Below are 18,378 nucleotides of genomic sequence, written 5' to 3' on the forward strand. Positions count from 1 at the left end.
CATAAACTAAGATACACAAACATAAAGAGGGCTTATATAATTCACATGTAAAGTGGGCAATGATGTTTTTTTGAAATGCATTTTAGCAAAGACCACAATGTCAATGTATCAATAGAAACCTATGAAAGTTCAGTTTCAACATCAAGGTAATATAGTGCTCAGATTACAAAAAAATAAGTTGTAAGCTGTGTTATAAGTAATAAGAATATCTAAGTACATCAATATATGACCTTATTTTTTGGCAAATGGTTAAAATATTACATTTCTTTTAATATTACATCTTATGCCCCCATAAAATGGGGGGGGGGGCATATAGATTTGCCCTTGGTCGTCCGTTTGTCTGTGATTCCGTCTGTAGGTAATATGCCAACTTGTGTTACTTAAAACTCGATTAAATTACCTAAAGTCCAGAAACCTCGGGCGTTATTTAGGTAAGGACGTTTTGCATCTCGGGTTACGTTTCCCACTGCACTTAGTAGAGTTATTATAATTTAATCAACAAAGTATTTCACCTGAAAACATACGAACCTCAATCCAAGTGATGACTTCAGAGTTTACAAAATTTAGACTTTATAATTATGAGACTGTTAGCAATTGGATAATGTTGCTATGATTTAATACGGTTGAATTACGCGTAATCATCCTAAAGTGAAAAATAGCAATGTATCAAGTTTGCAGTATTCTTTTCTTGTCCAAAAATGCAGCAAAAGAAAGTATTAATTTTCATTTGTTGTGAAAATTGCGAAAAACATATTCTTTAAATATAACCATATATAACAAACTTCATTATAACTGCATTATTGACACTGTTAGATATACATGTAATACAACATAAATTATTATGTTTTATAAAACCTAAATATCCATTTCATTCAATTGTACATTTCATTGGGTATAATAGGGTTGATATTGATACTTTTGTAGTAAGTAGACAGCTAACGTTATCTTAATGAAAAGTATAAATAAAAATCCCATGTATAAAGTTATTCCGTTCGAAATTAAATCAAACGATAAGACTGAATATATTTTTATTTACTTCAATGTTTCATTTCTTTGCTATGGAATCAATGATCATGTTTGTTTTTTTTTTCATTTTCATAAATAGTTTAAAACTAGAGTAAATGATATAAATTGCTTTTCTATAGTCATCGTGAATTTTAGTGCAGAAATCGTACTGAAGATGCTCTCTGATAAATATCCTTCTGACCCCAAAACTAACCAGGGAAGAGTGGTTAATGGGCCCCTGCTGACAGAAATTGGTTATCTCAATTACATGCATAATAAACACCTAGCTGTGAAGTGAGGCTTCGAAAATGGACCAACATCCAGAAACCTGGCATAAACTGCAGGACTGCTTGATATGGGCACATTGAAAATGATCCATGGAATAATCAAAATAATAATGGTAACATGAATCGTATCTTGTTAACCAGTTAGAATGTACTTACTCAATGGAATTCATAAACACTTACTAGATAACCAGTTGAAGCTAAAGGCCAAAATGCATTTATGAATATGTGGTAACACGAATGTTATCTGCCGGTAATTATGTTCCTAATTAAGTGGAATTCGCTAACCATAACTAGATAACCTGTTTATGCAGCTAAAAGGGAAAAAGGTGGCAGTTCCGAGCACTTTGAAGCCAGTTTTTAGTATTGTGATATTTATCTTACAGAGAACATTTTCTATTAACTAGATAGCTTGATAATTATCGCATAATTAAGTGGTTAACACGAACAACTCGCAGACGTTAACAGATTATCTGACGGCAGTTATGTCCCACCGTATGTATCAGACACATGAGGCCGATAACCTATGTTAATCATTTTGTTATTGTGTAACTTGTAAAAGTCAATCTCTGGAATGCTTTGATTGTGCAAACATTAGCTCCTACATCCTTTAAAGAGTCACATCAGTTATAAAAAATGTATAACTAAATAAATAGTAATAACATGATGATTTCATAAATGTGCATATATACATAATTATTGAAAAAAGTATACCTTTACACGTTTAGTAAACGCATGCAAATAACATTTAATGAATGTAAATGTAATACACGTTGTGAATTGAAGAATCACATTTAATCACATATTAAAAAATATTGCATTCCTGAGAGGGCAATAGGAAAACATATCAACAGCATAACATAAATAACTGCACCTTGTTATGCTTGTAACGTGGGAGAATACTCCTCGTATTGCTCTTTCAAGAATGCAATACTTGTTTAATAAATACGAGCTAAATATTTCTGAATCATGTGTTTTTGAATTTCACTACAAAAGCTTCATGTACTAAGTATTTCTTTTTTCTATTTTACATCGATTGAACTGAAAATGTCCATCGATTATATCAATTATCCCTCTCAATGACTGAGTCCCGGGTCATAAACAAGTAGGCCAACCGCCTTTATTATGGGACCGTATAAATCAAAGTCGTATTTTCCTACCGGGATTCAAACCAACGACCTTAATAGTCTGGCACCGAATTAGCCGGGTATAATGCAGGAAAAACAGGAACAAATTGTTCAAAGTTCTGATTATCAAACACTCAGCCATTTCTTAATTTCAAGTATGCCTCTGAATCACGGTATTGGGTGAATTATAAAAACTCTATAGAGCATTAATGAACAAAATATCACAATTATATAATGCGCATTCCATTTACATGAATTCCATGCGCATATAATCAAATAGCGCCTTTGCGCCGATAATAATGTATATGATTAACCGAAGAAAATCGCATGCGTAAAGTAAATACAAATTGCAAAAACATACTCCTGCGTTGGAAATATGAAAAGCCGAAATGTGCTTGAATTTATACTGAAATAGTTCTTTTGTAATTTTTGAAACTTTGACGTACTTAAATAAATAAAAATGACGAGTCTGAGAACGTCAGTGTAACTGATTTGTTTATTGTGTTTATTAAAGTTCAAAAGCAATGGCCCTTAAACAACAATCATACTGCAGACACTTAAAACCAAAAGTGAAAGTAAATTGCGCAGTAGACAATTAAATATTTTAAAGTTGAAATAATGCCATTAGCTAAAAGCACCCGTTCCGTTCTATTGCATACAAATAAAAGTTTTGTAAAAGTCTGTATGACCTTTCGATTTCTACAGATAACAACAGGTAATGAATACTCCGAAACAATACAACTTTTGACATCCATCTGATAAAGAAATCAGAAGAGGTAGGCAGACATTGAGTTGTGTATAAAATGTAAACAAAATTGCTGATCTAAATACACACATTAAGAGTCTAAATCACTCAAACAAACTATAAACGTCACTGGCAGTATACATTTATTAAATAACAAAAAAAATAACAGTTTACCTTTAGGCTGAAGATAAATTCATCATCAAACTCAAAGATATGCTTTGACAAATCCTGAAAGGTCAAATATTATAATAATTATAGTCTTAAAAAACCATTAACTGTGTTAAGCATACATCATACATATTCATGTACTTAATACAGTTTGATCAAATATCGTTATATTAGTAAATGGAATTACGTAGCATTATAAAATATAATGTTAATCTAAATTGAGCATTAAGATAAATTCCATGGTGTATTCAATACAAACATTGCTTTTAATCTGCCTTTACGACATAAAGGTTAACTGCTTTACATAAGTAGAGTTATTTATATAAGATTATTTGAGTAAAACATGTAAAGTACCTGAGCATTTAAAGAGGTTTCCATTTCCTCAAGGGATATTCCTAACGTGTTGGTTTCTTCATCAATGACATCTTCCAAAGAAATGTTTTCTAAAGATATTCCGAGATAATCCATTATTGATTTCAGCTAAATATTGTGGGAATTAGTTTCAATTAACTGATAAAGTTCAACAAAATTTAAGCAGACTATCAAAGTTGTGTATCCTAAACAGTTCAGTCAAAATCAATTTTATTTCACATTTTAGTAGTCATATTGATAAATCACATTCTGGATTGTTGCTTATTGGTTAATTATATTCCTCCGCAAATTTCTTAATTTCTAGACATTTTCCTTCAATCTTGAAGCTTCGTTTTATGACCTGCTGATGAGCAGTTATAGGCACTTGAACAACTGTTGCGGATTTCAAGATAAATATTGATCTGATCTTGACACTAATGGGCTTTGCAATTACAAGGGTGATATCTGACATCAAGCTGGTGTTACTGAGTGTTTTAACTGGTAAAATAAAACAAAGGTTTTACTATTGACTGATTTTAGCGTCAATCTAGTCCAAACTTATGAAAATAGGCTCTGGACTGAAAAAATATATATCTGGCAACACATTCAATCATAATAATGTTAGCTTTTGACTAAGCTGACAGTACAGTGACTAAAGCTGAAACAAATGACTAATAAGCATGGATAACAAAAACCTTTTCCCCATTTCTTGTCTCATACAGATCGCAATGCAACTGCATAATGTCAAATGTATATGAATGGTCAAAGGTAACATATTTTATTATCAGTATAATTGAACACAGGTTATTGTTAATATGAATGCACATTTGTATAGTTTTGGGTCACCGGATCGATTTGTTGATTTGTTGATTGCCCTTACAGAAGTATGCCAACCCTTCAGGTAGCTCATAGTGGTTAAGCACCTGACTTGCAAGCAGGGGGTTGAGGGTTCGAGTCCCCAGCTGTTTATAGCTGTGTATAACCAGAACTCGTTATGCCCTATATTGTATCAGCCCTACTTAGTTAAAAAGCACCATCTACAATTTTATTTAACAATACGTGTACATTATACTCATCTCCCTCTATATATGCACTTGTTTTCTCTTTATTCAACAGCATTGATACTGGTACTGTTAGAATGGGCGCTACCTAAGTAAATATCAAACAATATATCTTGTACATGTAAGAACTTAAATTTAATTGAGAACTCAATCCTTCCGTTTGTAATTTCAAAAAAGAAGTCGATTTTAAATCGAAACAATAACAGGATAAAACTGTTTTCATCCGTCTGATCGCGTCAATTTGTGGTGTATGCTCCTTTTCATAGTTTCAGACTAAAAGCATGAACATTGATATTGATATATGTGTATGTTACACGTGTAACTTATCACAGACACAGCTAATGGAAGTATTAACATCATTATTGTAATTGTTATACGAACGCGTTTTGATGTGCAACACAATTTTTTAAATTACTTTATGTACAGCTCAATATCATAAAGCATTAATCATTGAAGGTCATTAATAGCAACTTGATAATGCAGGACGTTATATGTATGCGTGCGTGTTTGTTCGTCCATCGGTCCATATGTCCGTGCGTATGTTTCTTCTGTCTGTACGTGTTTTTTTATATGGATGTTAAAATGTAGAGTTCCAGACACATATCCTTAATCTTGACATTGTTATATTCATATAGACATGAATATACGAGACGACCACGCCGTCAATGGTTGCGACAACAATCAAAAGGATTATGACAACGGTGATGACAAAATGAACATGATATTGAAGACAAGAACTATTACGAATCTGCTGATAACGATGGAAATAATAATGATAACAATTAATAATAATTTAATGATTATCCTTATGATGATGATTAATATTATTATAAGTATTATCACGTCCAAAGAGCATTCAACTTTAGCAATGGTACGTCACATTGCAACGAACAACGGTGTTCAAAATATTGACACGAAAATATGTAAGAACATGACTTTTAATTTTTTGCCGAAAATTGTTTGGTTAAGTGCAAACAGAATAGAGACATAATAAAATTGGGACTTTTGCAATAAAACAAAGTGCCATACCAACTTTAATTACATACATGTACTATTTTTTAAACTACACGATTGTTCCAATTATACTATTAAAGTCCGAAATAAAATCGATATTATAGTCACATGAAATAGGCGTCTATACGACGTCTAAAGAAACACGGTAACTTTACTGACTATCTAACAGTTAACATTTTAGATTTGCTCCATTGCAAATCTTCTTCTGTAAAAATAAAGCTTGGCAGATAAACAACTTTTATAAAATACTTCAATAAGTATGATCGAAGAAATATATATCTAAAAGAAACTGTTGTTTTCCATTCATTATCAAGATAATAAATTGGCTCCCCGGGAGGCCGCTGACAAGATTATTTCAATATTGTACAAAATTAGCATAGGGACCAGCGTTTAAAGTAGATGAACCAATGTTAACGTGTATAAGAACTCTTGCACAAGAAAAGATGTTTGATTAATGACTTCATGTATAAGTCTTCAATGTGATCTCATGATGACGCAAGTAACATAGATAGTCTTAGTAATCTGTTGCAAACAAAAAGATTGCGTATGCCTTAATATAATAAAACATATGTATTACAATTGCATCACCGTAAAATCAATATAACAATTCACTAGAGTGACAGGTACATTTGTTTATGTTTCAAGCATTGGTTTTACTAATCATAATAATATTACATTTTGATTCAGTGCGGCGAGTGCCTTTACTATGGTTAATTTAACGATTCTCATTTTTCGTTGGAAAAATCTAGGAACATACTGAAAGATTAAGATGTTAAGAAAGTGTATAAGCTTTTTCACCAGTCAATTTGTAACCACGCCCCCCTCCCACATATCCGGGGAAATGGGCCGTATTTTTACCTTTCAGGTAGCCCGGTAGTGCCGGGTGAATGAGGTGGTTTTGTCTTTGCGCCAAAAATAGCCAGGAATAGTCTTTACTTGGGTGCGGGGGAATTTTGCGAGGATTTTACCACTAGTTTTTTCCCCGAAGGACGGGGATCATGGCTGGACCAAAAGTCAAAGTCCCCGCTAATCCACGGACCTGGGAGGAGGGGGGGGGGGGGTTGGGGCGTGGTTACAATTGACTGGTGCATTACGTTGATATACAAGTATGCAGTGTCTATGTAAATGAACGTTACCTCCGTATTATTGAATGCAGCAAACGTATGTTTTAGGTACAATCTATGCATTACTATTATTTTGTAACCGTAAGTAAACTATATATAATCAGCAGCATAAAATTTCAAGTTTTCGTTTCAGAATTTTATTATATATGTTTTAGATCAATCCAATCAGATTAAGAAAACAATGCAACAAATTGTTGTTTTTTTTATATTTCTTTTTTTAGCATCACATTTACACTTTAAGAACTTCTTATTGTTGCGTTTTCATCATCGTACTGTTATGTTTTGAACATCGTACTGTCCTCTTTTCATCATCGTACTGTCGCGTTTTGACCATCATACTGTCATGTTTTCACCTTCGTACTGTCACATTTTCAACACCGTACTGTCATCATGGGACTGTCGCCTTTTTGCCATCGTACTGTCATGTTTCACCAACGCACTATCATGTTTTCACCTTGTAATGTCATGTTTTCACCATGGCACTGTCGCCTTTTCGCCATTATACTATTTTGTTTTCACCATCGTACTCTCATGTTTTCACCTTCGTACTGTCATGTTTTCAGCATAAGACTGTCACCTTTTCGCCATCGTACAGTCTTGTTTTCACCATTTTACTGCCTTGTTTTTATCAACGTACTATCATGTTTTCACCATCGTACTGTCATGTTTTCACCTTCGTACTGTCATGTTTTCAGCATTCGACTGTCTTCTTTTCGCCATCTTACTGTCTTGTGTTCACCATTGTACTGCTGCATTTTTACCATTTTACTGTCATGTTTTCACCTTCGTACTGTCATGTTTTCTACATGGGACTGTCGCCTTTTCGCCATCGTACTGTCTTGTTTTCACCATCATACTGTCGCCTTTTAATCATTTTACTGTCATGTTTACACCATCATACTGTCAGGTTTTCACCATCCTGCTTTTATGTTTCACCATCGTAATGTATTTTTTTCATCATGGGACTGTCGCCTTTTCGCAATCATTCTGTCTGGTTTTCACCATAGTACTGTCGCGTTTTTACCATTGTTATGTCATATTTTCGCCATCGTACTGTCAATGTTTTCATCATCGTACCGTCATGTTTTCACCATCGTACTGTCGCGTTTTCACCACTATACTGTCATGTTTTTACCACTTTACTGTCATTGTTTTCATCATCGTACCGTAATGTTTACGCCATCGTACTGTCATGTTTCCCCAACGTTCTGTCATGTTTTCACCATGGTTATGTCATGTTTATGACATCGTACTGTCATATTTTCACTATCGTTATGCTTGTTTCACCATGTTACTGTTACCTTTTTTGCCATCTTACTTTCATGTTTTCACTAACGCACTGTCAGGTTTTTGTCATGGTAACTACATGTTTTCACAATTGTACTGTCATGTTTCTATCATGGTACTGTCATGTTCTCACCATCGTACTGTCATGTTTTCACCATCGTACTGTCATGTATTTTCGTACTGTCATGTTTTCTACATAGGACTGTCGCCTTTTCGCCATCGTACTGTCTTTTTTCACCATCATACTGTCGCCTTTTCACCATTTTACTGTCAGGTTTTCACAATTGTACTGTCATGTTTTCACCATCCTGCTTTTATGTTTAACCATCGTAATGTATTTTCTTCATCATGGGACTGCGCCTTTTCGCAATCATTCTGTCTTGTTTTCACCATAGTACTGTCGCGTTTTTACCATTGTAATGTCATTTTTTCGCCATCGTACTGTCATTGTTTTCATCATCGTACCGTCATGTTTTCACCATCGTACTGTCGCGTTTTCACCACTATACTGTCATGTTTTTACCACTTTACTGTCATTGTTTTCATCATCGTACCGTCATGTTTTCGCCATCGTACTGTCATGTTTTCACCAACGTTCTGTCATGTTTTCACCATGGTTATGTCATGTTTATGCCATGGTACTGTCATATTTTCACTACCGTAATGCCATGTTTTCACCATGGTACTGTTACCGTTTTTGCCATCTTACTTTCATGTTTTCACTAACGCACTGTCAGGTTTTTGTCATGGTAATTACATGTTTTCACAATTGAACTGTCATGTTTCCATCATGGTACTGTCATGTTTTCACCATCTTACTGTCATGTTTTCACCATCGTACTGTCATGTTTTATCGTACTGTCATGTTTTCTACATAGGACTGTCGCCTTTTCGCCATCGTACTGTCTTTTTTCACCATCATGCTGTCGCCTTTTCACCATTTTACTGTCAGGTTTTCACAATTGTACTGTCATGTTTTCACCATCCTGCTTTTATATTTCACCATCGTAATTTATTTTCTTCATCATGGGACTGCGCCTTTTCCCAATCATTATGTCTTGTTTTCACCATAGAACTGTCGCGTTTTTACCATTGCAATGTCATTTTTTCGCTATCGTACTGTTATTCTTTTCATCATCGTACCGTCATGTTTTCACCATCGTACTGTCGCGTTTTCACCACTATACCGTCAAGTTTTCACCATCGTACTGTCATTGTTTTCATCATCGTATCGTAATGTTTTCGCCATCGTACTGTCATATTTTCACCAACGTTCTGTCATGTTTTCACCATGGTTATGTCATGTTTATGCCATCGTACTGTCATATTTTCACTACCGTAATGCCATGTTTTCACCATGGTACTGTTACCTTTTTCGCCATCTTACTGTCATGTTTTCACTAACGCACTGTCAGGTTTTTGTCATGGTAACTACATGTTTTCACAATTGTACTATGATGTTTCCATCATGGTACTGTCATGTTTTCACCATCGTACTGTCATGTTTTCACCATCGTACTGTCATGTTTTATCGTACTGTCATGTTTTCTACATAGGTCTGTCGCCTTTTCGCCATCGTACTGTCTTTTTCACCATCATACTGTCTCCTTTTCACCATTTTACTGTAATGTTTTCACAATTGTACTGTCATGTTTTCACCATCCTGCTTTTATGTTTCACCATCGTAATGTATTTTTTTCCATCATGGGACTGCGCCTTTTCGCCATCATTCTGTCTTGTTTTCACCATCGTACTGTCAAGTTTTCATCACGGTTATGTCATGTTTATGCAATCGTACTGTCTTGTTTTCACTATTGTAATGCCATGTTTTCACCATGGTACTGTTGCCTTTTTGCCATCGTACTGTCATGTTTCACTAATGTACTGTCAGGTTTTTGTCATGGTAATGTCATGTTTTCACAATCGTACTGTCATGTTTCCACCATGGTAATGTCATGTACTGTCATGTTTTCACCATAGTACTGTCATGTTTTCAACATCGGAATGTCATGTTTTCAGCATGGCACTACTGCCTTTTTTGTCATCTTACTGTTATGTTTTTGTCATTGTACTGTCATGTTTTCACTTTCTTACTGTCATGTTTCCATCATGGGTATGTGAGATTTACATCATTGATTGTTTTGTTTTAATAATCGTACTGTCGCGTTTTCACCATCGTTCTGTCATGTTTTTACCATCATACTATCGCCTTACGGTGCGCATGCACATAAAATAATTTGCCCTTCATGTGAAAAAAATATCGGATACGATCACCATCATTGTAAATCTCCAATCATAATTGCGTCAAACTTGATGAAAATAATACAGATGTATAAGATACGTCTCGTAAACTCATCGTTCGTTTGAAAAAACTAATGATAGCACAGCCCTAAAGCAAATGGCACAGTCTGAAGTAAAATGACGTAACGTCATATTTACTTTATAAAAGCACCTGTCTTTTTATGAATAATAATACTTCTACAACACTTCCTGCTATTGGATCTGCTACTGCTACTACTACTTCTACTACTTCTACTACTACTACTACTACTACTACTACTACTACTACTACTACTACTACTACTACTACTACTACTACTACTACTACTACTACTACTACTACTATTACTACTACCTGCTGCTGTTGCTGCTGCTGCTGCTGCTACTGATACTGTTACTACTACTTCAACAACAACAACAACTACTACTACTACTACTACTACTACTACTACTACTACTACTACTACTACTACTACTACTACTACTACTACTACTACTACTACTACTACTACTACTACTTCTACTACTAGTACCATCATCATCACCTACTACTACCTCTAACTACTTTTAATTCTACTTGCTACTACAAACACCACCAGCACCACAACCACTTCTATTACTACAACTTCCACTACTATTACTACTCTTGCGATCTCTATTCTGACTATTTGCTTGCTCATGCTGCTATTCTGTAATACAACTATTCCATTCGGGATTTAACGTGTTTGAGAACCAAGGCAACCATAGAAACCCGAATATGTCAGTCTTATACGTTGTATTTTTAGAACAAAAACATCTGAAATAATATTCCACAAGCACAACCTAAAGTTTTTTCCGGGAAACCGACCCTCCGTAGCAAACTTGGTGTAAATATGATGATTATTGAACATCAAATCTATGATAACCGAACTATTATTTGGGGTACATTGAATGCTATGTAAAGTAAGTGCAAATGTGCAACATGATGATGATGATGATGATGATGATGATGATGATGATGATGAATATTATTATTATTATTATTATTATTATTATTATTATTATTATTATTATTATTATTATTATGCGTATTGTGATTATGAGAATGTTGATTATGATAGTTACGATAATGCCACATTGGCGACAACTTTTACAATAATACAAATCACAATGCGACGACGATGACGACAACTAAGATAATGATAACCATATCACGACGCAACATGACAACAATGATTACAATGATTATGTGATGACCACAACTAAGATAATGATATTTATAGTAGCAATTAGGCAACAACGTCATTTATGCAAATCATGATGCAATGATGACGTGAATGGTGCTAACGAGATTATAATGCGTAGTTGCTGTTGTTTTTGATGTTGATGATGATGATGATGATGATGATGATGATGATGATGATGATGGTGATGAAGATAATGATCTTCGGTTGAAGATATATTTCAAAGACACGCACCCCTGAAACCAACATATTAGCACTTGGAGGGGAAATCTTCTATGCTCATGCGCACCGGAAGACAATAGAACAATGATTATAACACGACAATACGATGATGACTTCATGACAGTGCGATGATGGAAATACAATTGTACTTCAATAAAAACGCGATAGTACGATGATAAAAACACTATAGTGCAATAAAGATTACACGACTGTACGATGATAAATACAAGACAGTACGATGATGAAAACACAACAGTACGATGATGAAAACGCGGTGATAACAGCAGACAAAATAATGAAAGAAAATTAACATGCATTAAAAGAAACCATCCTTTTATACTACAGTTATCAATTTCCAAGAAAGAGTCTAACATTTGCTAGTAGGGGTCAGTTCCCACCAAACCTGCTCTATCATAGTTTATTACGCTGTTAAACTAGTGACTGGCTGATTTGATTATCCATGCTGGTATATAGTAGTAAAGTTATGATAGTTGAAATAATTACTACAGTCCTATGCAGACCGCTGTTTGATCTTACTGCAGGATTCACCAAAGTTGTGGGATTTATGGAGGATGAATGACTTGCTAACTGAATTGCCAATCTCAATAACACCTATAATAAACACCTAAATTATTTAATCATTCACTTCGTTCTATCAGATAAATGCTACTCAGTTGCAGTCTGAGGATTGAAAAATGCGTCTCTTTGTAAAGTCAAGTTCTGGTTGACTTGCCGGCAACCATGTACAAGCACATATTACTGAAAATAGAAAACTGGTAAGATAATTATAGCCGTCTCCCCGGCAATCTGTCCATTTCGATTTTTGTGTGAGTGAAATTACAAAATTTTGAGCGACTCAATAAAACTTCATATATTAATTGATTACGAACAATGAGAGAGAATACGAACGCTATTTAAGTATTTTGAAGTATATTTGCATCATGTTTAATTTTAATGAAATTGATAAAAATATGTTTTACTTGGACTATTGATGATTGATTTGATTTATTTAATTTAAACACGATTAGCTCAACTCTCATGAGTTATACACAAATACACCTTTTCGAAGACGTCATCATATCAGAAAGTTTAAATGGTTTACGGTTAAACAGACATTGTTATCCTTAAATAATTCTTTATATTTCACACAAGTTAACTACACCATGATATAAATTGGTAAAACATTTCTTAAACGAGGCACTTAATGCACCATAATCAGTTGGCTTTGACACAAAGCCCCTGGGATGTAGATGGCAATTAAATTTTGGTATTAACTATCCAGCCACCAGAGTGCTAGATCTTAAATTACCCCAATGCCATGCTTATCAAACTGATCACAAGAATTAGTTATATATCATTATGCTGAACAAACTTGCATCGCGTCAGTGTCAGTGGCTAGCAGGGGAAAGTCTTATTTTGCATACGCACTGCCCTCTCCATTCCTAAGTTCACTGAGCAAGCGCATGCATGTAAAATGTAATTTTCAATGAAGTGGAGTATTGATGGTCATATCTTCCAAACTAAAGAACAAAAATTCAATGGAAGAGTAATCAAGCATGTTCATTGTGGCGGCATTGGTTGCATTAAGGTAAATACTACTATATTTTTGTTTATTTGTAAAAAGATATGATTCTTATGGTGTTATTGCCTTTAACCCTTTGTGAAAGCGGATGCACAGTTTTAAAACAGTTTCTGCCTTCATGAAACAGTGTAAAAAAATACCTTTGGCAAACAATTTTCGCTAAGTTCCACATTTGCATTCCTTACACATTTTACTAATTTAAAACATATAATTTATGTTTGGCTTTTCAAACAACATTAGTTTTTATTATCATCTTTCTATCAACAAATTGCAATGCTATAATTAAACATTTATCAAGTATTATATGAGTTGATATGAGCAATTTGCAACTAAGTTTTGCCACGCATATTTTCCTAGCAAAGTTTATAAACGCCTTTTTAAAAATAATAATTATAATAATAATATCATATAAAACTTTTCAGAAGCACTAGTTGTGATGATTATATTTATCTTGTTTAAAATAAATATCTTTCACAATTTTCCAAAAAACAGGTTTCCTTTGAAGATGATGAAAGCATTCAATGCAAGTTAGAACAGTTTATTTCCGGTACGAAGCCAGGATTCAGGCAAAGCAGATCCCTGTTCTTGAAATGGTTAGATTTCAAGGTAAATTTGTTCAATGTATGCTCACTTCGCCCATTCTTAATAACTTATAACTTACTTCAGGTCGTCTAACTATTTATTAGTAAAACATTTTTATAGTAAAAGTAACCTAAGCCTTAATCCCAGGTGCATTGCGACACAAGGTGGTTTACATTTCTGTTACGCTTTGTGACTCTGGCTCATATACTTATAAAAAAGTGACAGTTGCACTTTCCTAATCACGACTTTTTAAAGTGACACATGGAAGCCGGGCAAATACCAAATAATTCGTATATTTGTCATGCAGCATTTTTGGCAATATTTTTTTACATAATTGGACTTCATGTTGTTGTTCTGTTTATTTAATTAGCGCAACTAGGTATCTTTTCTGAAGTTTTTTAATGTTATATTTGTCTAGTTGTTCTTTAGTCATCACTATTTCAATTTATTTAAATCTTTCATGATTTTGAAATGGATCGTCTGTAGCGTTTGCTATGAATCCATGTCAAACATCCATTTCTTTGTATTTAGATGTATAAAACTAAATTAATATCCGTGGTTTGAGGATTGTTTAATGGTGTTACAAGGAATGATAATATTTTAGGCACACCTGTGAACAATCTCTTTGCCCAGATTATCACTACGAGCTGCAATACTTTGTTGTATTTCAGGGATGCGAGATGCAACATATATCCCGATATCAATCACCTCGAAAAGAAGTGCATCGCTAAAACGCGGCAAATAAATGAGGTATAGTAGCCGGATTGCCCATATAGTAATGTTTTAAATGTTTTTAATTTGCTGGGAAAATCACACACAATAAGTTGTAAATACAAATATAACAAGCAATTTCTTTTCACACGCGTGAAGACTACATGAGATAAATGCGAAATTCCATACATTATTATGTTGTTGAATAGTATAAGGGTTTAATTGTAATTGTTTATTTTTCAGTTACAAGGGGATATTCAAAATTTGAAAGAGAAACTGGTAAATAAAGACAGGCAGATTGCAGATATGCAGGTAATATGCCGTTAAATCTTAAATGCTTAAAATGGTAAATGTTTTAAACTATTTTGATTAATTATTGACATGTCTTTTTATTGTATCGTAATATTTCCATTTCTGTTAAGAGACCTTGTCGGTGTTCAACTTTTAAAGTAGTGTAAATAAATAAGCATAGGCCCTCTATTTTGTAACAAGTATTTCATTATATATGAACAACCTTATAAAGAACATAAAAAAGGAAAGCACACATGCTTATCTATAAATATTATTCATAAAATGAACATGAATTCTCTGTGAATATACGCCTATACACATTTTTAGAGAGTATTATTTTTTGTACTATTAAAATGTTTATTCAATATTTCCTATGTCGATTTAGAAAAATATGGCAAATTTTGAGGCCATGAACATATATTTCAGGCAAACCAAAACAGAATGTATGCAGAGAATGATAGTCTAATGCTCAAGAGTGAAAATGGCAGAACAGACAGCAGCAAGGGCAAGGGCTTCCCTACCAAAGGTACCGTTTTTTACATGGAAATAAATTATATTCAATGAAGCTCGTTATTTCTCATGATTATTATGTATATGTGCATGTTTATAGCTTCAACTTAAATAACAAAGTCCACAGCCTCTAACCACATACATAAATGCCGCATCTTATCAACCTAGAAGTAAATGGGGTACCTATTATGACCATATTCCTTGCATTTGTTTTAGCTCGTCTGTTTAAGAAAGATGAGCTTACATCATGAAAACGTGTTAAAGTTGATATATGTGTAAGATGATTGACAAGTATATTATAAATCATAGTAAACCAAAGGGTCAACATTCATAACTCATGTAGTTCTTATTACTAATTTGCATTTTGGTAAAATATTGTTACATCAGCAAACAATGCCAGATTCGATAAGGTTTGTTTGTCTGAAGAAATACAACTTAAAACTAGGCTGAATTCATTTATTACATGTGACTGATAATATTTGATAGACATACTTTTCTCCTACCTCAGATAAGTAGATCCAAAAATTTGGCCATGCAGGAAATTAGTATCTTGCCCTCGGGCAAAGATAAAACAAAGACCCGTATGAAATAAAGTTGAACACTGCTATTCCGAACACCGTTTATCCGAATTGATCGCTATTTATTGTTTTTGGTCCCGAATTTACTCCTACTTTGTTTAACTAAATTTTTAATCTTTAATCCGAAATCGCTAGTCCGAATTAATCGCTATTCCCAAGTAAAAATTACGGGCCCGATTTGGTATTTCACACCTATTTATCAATTCTTATTTCGAACCATATCATGTCATAGTTTTTCACACCATACTTCAATTACACTAGGGCATGGGCTTGGGGTGACAATGGAGCACAATTAGCGCTTGTTAAAGAATGAAATTGAGCACGCGTATTTTACAATCATTGATGTCAGAAAATTAGCAATTCATTTAGGTGATGTAGTGTGTATATAATTTCTGGTTAACACAACATGAATATCAATCGAAAATACGCATTGCTCACTTAACCCGCTACTGAATAATCCGTACTATGTTCCGAATGCATACATGTGCTGTCAATTTGTTTTAAACGTTTTATGTTTTAATAAAGAAGTAAAAAAAAACCGAATTATTTGTCATTTAGTACATAATAAATCAACAAATATTTTTGTATACGAAATATCACTCAAACCGAATGTATCATATTGGTAACGTGTAACCGAAATTGCAATCTTCACGACTTAGTATATCACGTCATCTATTATTCGCGAACGCTGTCAATTTTATGAAAGTTGTTAATCCGAAATATCGTTATCCCGAAATATTTTTTGGGTCCCTACGATTTTCAATTAACGGTGTTCAACTGTACTTTTTTATTGTCATAAAGAGTTCCAGTAAAAATACATTTTTACCTCATTTTGTTAAACTGAGATGGGAGAAAAAGCATGTACCAACTTCAACTTCAACTTCAAAGTTTATTGACAAATCGGCATATAACAATACCTTTGGCCATTAAACATATTTAACATTGTACAGACGGCCGAATGATATTTTTTACAACACAATGACATATATAGTTATAAGGAGTATATGTTTTTAAAGAACATATAGATAGATATTAAGCAAAAGTTAAGAAGCAGGTATATTATCAAGCTGTTCTTGTCTATTTAGCATAGCATGATGAATATATTTAGAAACATTTCTAATTGTTTTTGGTTTTTCACACGACATTAACTTAATAAACTTTTGTATAGTCGGGAATGCTACATTTATAAATAGCATACCATAGCCGCCCGTATAAGAAAGGTTCGTCCCAACACTCGCTCAGGGTGTTCTGTGAAATCTCAGTAAACCTAGAGTAAACCTCGTTTCCACAAAACACCCGACGCACAGGTTGGTAATGAACCTATCTTACGCTCTCGGCCATGTAGGATACTAATAATAACGTTGATACGTAATCGAATTAGCTAAACACTTCCAACTAAAAAAGAGAAATTGCCAACCGCAAAATTAAGTTAAAGTGTTGTATAGTTCAGTAGTTGTAAAGATTGTATGAAAAAAATAATTGAATTTAAGAAAAACAACTTATACATGCTAAATTATTAATGTTTATTTTCCATGATTTCTTTACCAAAGATAACTGGCAAAATCTTATTTTATGTAACAATTATAACTGAGCATAATAAATGATTTTAGTAATGAACTGAAACTTTCCTACCAGTATTCAAATGAAAACTTGGCAAGTGGCATACATGTATTGCATATCACATTCATGTTGTATGCAAAATAATAACAATATGCAATATAATACTCAGCCAAATTCATAAATTTGGCAACCCAAGAAATAGTGCAAAAAATCATACATACTTAAGAGCAAAGTGTACTTTTGCAATTGCTTTAGAGCCCCGGTCCTGTGGTTAGACCATATACTTTAAAATCACGCTGTTGCGGATTCGAATCCCGCCTCCGTCCAGCATATTTTTATTATGGTTTCCCCACCTCTGTTTGTTATATGCTTTTCATAAAGTTAATCGTTATTTTAGTACAGCAGGATTCAAAAATATATTTTCAGACAGCAGAAACTGAAACTTTAGCCGAAGTAGCAGTCCATATGACGGTATGTTCAAGTATAAATACAGAAATATAAAGCCATTTGTCTATTAAAGTATGAAACATTATATAACAAACCATTTGTCTATTAAAGTATAAGACATTATATAACAAATATACTGAGCTAAAAATGATCATTAATTGGATTTTGGCTGTAATGGCAATATGTATATATAGTATACACTGTAATTTTAAGAATACACCACATC

General features: G+C 33.6%; 1 long non-coding RNA gene across 1 annotated transcript; it reads left to right on the forward strand.

The window, feature by feature from the left end:
• The first annotated feature begins 14,749 nt into the window (after window positions 1–14,749).
• On the forward strand, window positions 14,750–18,155 carry LOC128232057 (uncharacterized). Its single transcript, XR_008260481.1, has 4 exons — window positions 14,750–14,805; window positions 15,010–15,078; window positions 15,484–15,583; window positions 18,132–18,155. It is a non-coding gene; the product is annotated as an uncharacterized LOC128232057 (long non-coding RNA).
• The last annotated feature ends 223 nt before the right edge of the window (window positions 18,156–18,378 follow it).

This window comes from Mya arenaria, chromosome 1, assembly GCF_026914265.1.
Source record: "Mya arenaria isolate MELC-2E11 chromosome 1, ASM2691426v1".
NCBI lineage: Eukaryota > Metazoa > Mollusca > Bivalvia > Myida > Myidae > Mya > Mya arenaria.